At 41.8% G+C, this 4,817-nt stretch overlaps 1 pseudogene; it reads left to right on the forward strand.

Moving 5' to 3' along the window:
- LOC102864876 overlaps positions 1-4,817 on the forward strand; it is a 15,390-nt pseudogene that overhangs the window by 2,630 nt on the left and 7,943 nt on the right.

Genomic DNA, 4,817 nt, shown 5'->3' on the forward strand with positions numbered 1-4,817 from the left:
TGTCCGCATCCCCTTGAATGCTTGGGCATTTATGGCATCCCTGCTTGCCTGTCTTCTTAGGTGTTTAGATGCTCCCTTAGTCTTCTCCTCGTTATTCCTGGCACTGAAGTTTATCTTTGAATGTTGAAGACAGAAGAAGTATTAGTTACAGAGGATGGTTTTATAATCTAAAGACCTAAGTATGAATTCTAGTTGTGTAACTTTGGACAAAGTCTATATTTACTTGGTTCATATTTGTTAATTTACTAACTCGTTAGTAAAACTTGTTTACAAATTAATACTTGGTAAGGAGGAGAGTTATAGTGACTTATGGAAGTTTGACCCAGGGCCCTTTCTCTATCTTGTATGTTTACATGTACGAGTGAAAGGGAGGATAAAGAGTGAAGTCCCTTAATTGTTAATAAAGTGGTAGGGAAGGCACTTCTCTGTTCCTAAGGATCTTTACTATTAAATTCTCTCATTTCAGCCTTTCCATAGCTTGCTGCTCAACTCCATAATTGAGTACCTAGAGATTGTTTAAACTAAGTTCTTTCCCACCAATGGTTGCTTCAGAGAGCTGACTCTTTTCCACTTCTTATTGATTTTCTCAGCAGGTGCTCATGATCTTTTTGCTTTAAATGGACAGCTTTACTGAAACTGATAAGCAACAGCAGTCTTGAATATGTATGAGGACTTTCAGGGTGGGGTACCCAAGGCAACCTAAGATGCCCATTCTGGAGGAGCACAGACCCAGGAGAACTGGGCCTCCAACTCCCAATCCTTTCAGGACTTCCTTGGGAAGTGGAGGGTTGTGTGATTCTCTAGAGCAGAGTGAGGATACTTGGGGAAAGTCACAGGAAGGTCACAGGAAGTGTCTAAGAATCATGTAAAGAATGAGAACATTCCAAAGATAGGTTTTGCTGTTTTGAAAATAGTAAATTTTCTGTCATAAGACATGTTTGAGCTGTTAGGGGGAGGGATTCTCAATTTGTGAAAGTGCAACCCTGGTATTCTGAAGCTGACAGCAACATGACCTGCCTCAAAGGGACTCCGATTGCTGGGGAAGGGGGGATTCTTTCCATTGGCTATTCTCAACTGTTTTTATCAACTCCCACCATTGATTGTGAACAGACTTCATTTCTCCACTTCCCTGCTTTGATAGTTGTGGGTATAGGTGCTTCATTGGCTATGACTTGTTGCAGGAGTCTTAGTCAGGATTTCCGGTCCGCCTGGATTCCTGTGAGATGGTTCCTGTCTCACTTGTGGATGATTTTTCTTGCATGTGGTTTTGCTTTATATAACTCAGCTTTGCATACTGAAATTGGTATCTTTGAAGTCTTCTCACTTGTTAGATGGAGGTGCAGTTCAAGGAGGCAATATTGACTTTGCATGGATTCCAGGGGAGCAGAGAAGACTGATGAGTGATGAGTGATGAGTTAAAGCTTGCTACTCCCACTTCCTATTGTTTATTCTCAATGAGGTCAAAGAGGAGTGTGAATTTGAGGATGAGGGAATGAGTCTAACAGTTGCTGCCCTGATCTTTCTCTGCTTCCTTCCTTTGTAAGAAAAACAAGCTTGACCCAGGCCTCCATGTCCTGAAAGTATCTCAGCTCAGGACATCTGGGAACAGATTTGAGATGTCCAGTTGTGTAACCAGAGGATCTGGCCAGGCAGTCTGATGCCCTTCAGAGATAGGACACCCCAGTCCACCGAAGCTCCCACAGTGGGACCAGGCTGCTGGAATAAATCCTTATGTTCATCAGGTTTTTCTGGACAAAGACATGTAGGGGAAAGTAAGAGTAAGGAGCAGGTGCAGGTTTAGACTGTGAACATGGTTAGCACAAGTTCAAGGCTCCTGTCCCTTATAGAGTGCTACAGAGGACCCCGTGCAAAGCCAAAAAGAAGAGTGGGGCTTAGATGAAACAGATTATTCAAATTCTTCTTCCAATCCCAAATTTCTACTAATCCAATTTCTTTGTGATGTAGCCTCCTTCTGCCAATGCCCACCTGGGTTCCTGAGATGTGGGGCGATGCAGATGAGAACTCAGAAAGGAATATGGAAAAATAAGACAAACACTGGCTGAGGTGGGGCACTTCCAGGGACCACATGGAGAGTATAGGATGGGAAAGAATCAGTGACACCAGAAGGTTCTCTCTTACCAGTGAGTGGGGGGAAGGATGTTCATCACTTTGTACCTGTTTGACATGGGTATTCAAGGCCAGTAAAAACTCTTACAAGTCCTCTTGGGGACAGAAGGGAGAGTAGACTTCTGAATTCAGAAGTAGTGAAGTAAGGAGCCTATGGAGTGATTACATTGGATTGTGTAGAGAACCTGGGAAGAGAGAAACCCCAGAGAAGGCAGCAAGGTTCACGGCAAACTAAAGTAGCCAGATCAAATTTCCAGGACTAACAGGGGCAGCCTATTCAGTAGCCTGGTCAGAGAAGGATATATGGGAAACTAAAGTGTTTGTTGCCCTGTGCCCTTCCTCAAGGTTGTCTTCAAGATATTACAACATGGATTGAGTGAGTAGAAGGTAAGTTTGAGGAGGGAGTTTCCAGGGAGAAGAAGCATGGTCAGCTTCTGAGTTTTCAATTCCAAAATGGTGAAGAAAAGAAGGGAGAATGGTCATACTCAAAGGCTACACCATAATCTGTATGCTGCACAAGACTGTGTGCCCACAGAGAAGGCCACCAAGAAATTCATCGTTCCAAAAATAAGGCTCCAATTGTCAGGACATAGCCAAAGTGTCGGCGAAGCTTATATACATTCCAGGTTGTGCGTATTATTCATAATAAGGTGGTCAGAAACTGTTTTCATAAAGTCTGGAAAGGTCAAACAGTATGGTAGGAAGCTATGCTGCAATCCCAAAGATAGGCATTTCAAATCCATCAGCTGCTCCACAGGAGAAGGATGGATAATCGTCTTTTGTTTGTTTCACTGCTTCTTAAAACCTGCTGAGGGTCAGCTATAGGTTGGTTCAGACTTGACAGCACAAAATAACATATATATATATATTTCAATGTGAGTGCAACTCCATGTAAAATTGGAGAAATCATCCTTTGTACTCTAGATTATGAGACAATCTGTGAAATCACATACATAGTAGGTACTAATGCATATCTTTTACTTTTTATTCATTGTGTAAAGAGACAGAATGCTAAAATGAGTATAAATTTAGACAGAGCAGGCAGACTAGGACCAGCTGTAAAGAACAAATAGAAATTTGATCATTGTTTACTACAGAGGGAAGTGCTAATGGTGACCCCTCCATGAACTCTCACATTGAGCAAGATCTTAGCTGGTTCCTCACAAGACTGACCATCTCTGGCCAATGTTTAAATTAACCAGATTCTTGGTATGATATCTCTCTTCTTTTCTTTTTCATTTTTAAAATTCATCCCACTTATCCAACATATACTTTGTTAAGTATATACTATGTCTGAAGCTCTCTTTTGAGCTCTGTGAGGCACACGGAGATGCCATAGGTGTGTCTCTGCTCAGAAAATGCAAAGCTCCATGGAAGAAGGATAAGCAATGTTTTTCCATGCAATTTACTGTGTCTGAAAACATGCCTGAGGGTCAGCTATGGGTTGGTTCAGATTTGACACACACTGTATACACACACACACACACACACACACATATTCACACACATACACACACATATCTGTATCTGTATCTGTATCTATCTCTGTATCTCTCTCTTTATATCTCTATATCTATCTATCTCTTTGGAGAGGGACATCATGCTTGGGAGGGTGGAGGGATAGTACAAGAGAGGAAGACCCTCGATGAGATGAATTCATTCACTGACTGTGGTAATGGAGGTAGGTGTGTCAGAGAATAAAGTTGGCTCAGGATAGAGCAGGTTTTAGGGTTGTTGTACATGGGGTAACTATTAGTCATAAGTGACTCAACGGCACAATAAACAAGTACAAACTACACCACCAGAGCTCTTACTACAAATAAAGTATTCTGTAAAATGCCTAGTAGCTCTCCCCATTAAAACAAGCTTCAAAGCACGAGTGGCGTCCATTTCCACAATAGCTTGCCTTGGGAAACCCTATAAACCTGGAGAAAGGAAGAAGGTTATACAGGAGGTGTTCAGGATTTGCGCTCATAGGGTCGCTATGAGTCGCCTGCAACTCGACAGCACTTAAACAACAACAACAACAACAACAACAACAACAAAAAATATATATATAGTCTGTAAAATGGGAGGAATTATCCTTTTCACATCATATTATGAAACAATCTGTGAAATCACATACCTAGGTGGAGTTAAGGATCCTAATTAACCATATGACTGAGCCTCAGTTACCTCATCTATGAGGTGGGAATTATGATTGTGCCGATTTTACAGGGTATTCTGAGGATTAAATGAAATAATATGTGTAGCCCTCTGAATACAATGTCTGTCACATGTCAAATCTCAGTGAAGTTAGTGTTAATATCATTGCTTTTTACCTTGGGTGCAAGTAGTTTTAACACAAAGCAGAATGTGAGGGAAGTTCTAATAGTACTGGAGAAGCTTAGTATATGGACAGATTTCAGCTGGTGGAGGATTATAGAGGTTTTTGCAGAGGGATACTCAACATGGTTAGAGAGGAACTGGGGAAAGCTTCATTACCCAACAACAAGTGTCGTACAAGAATCCTTTTACCCATATGTTTAAGTATGTCGGCCATGCTTGGAGCACATTCTCTAGAGTCATTGGGGGGCACTTAGGAGTAGAGTGGGGCAGACTATGGAGGGAAGAGGCTTGAAGACACATTGAAGAAAGGTAGGCTTGAAGGAGAGGGAATTAAGGGTTGAGGGTGTACCTTGAGTAAGATC

This window comes from Elephantulus edwardii, unplaced genomic scaffold (genome assembly GCF_000299155.1).
Source record: "Elephantulus edwardii isolate Elephantulus edwardi_28Jun2011 unplaced genomic scaffold, EleEdw1.0 scaffold00471, whole genome shotgun sequence".
Taxonomy (NCBI): domain Eukaryota; kingdom Metazoa; phylum Chordata; class Mammalia; order Macroscelidea; family Macroscelididae; genus Elephantulus; species Elephantulus edwardii.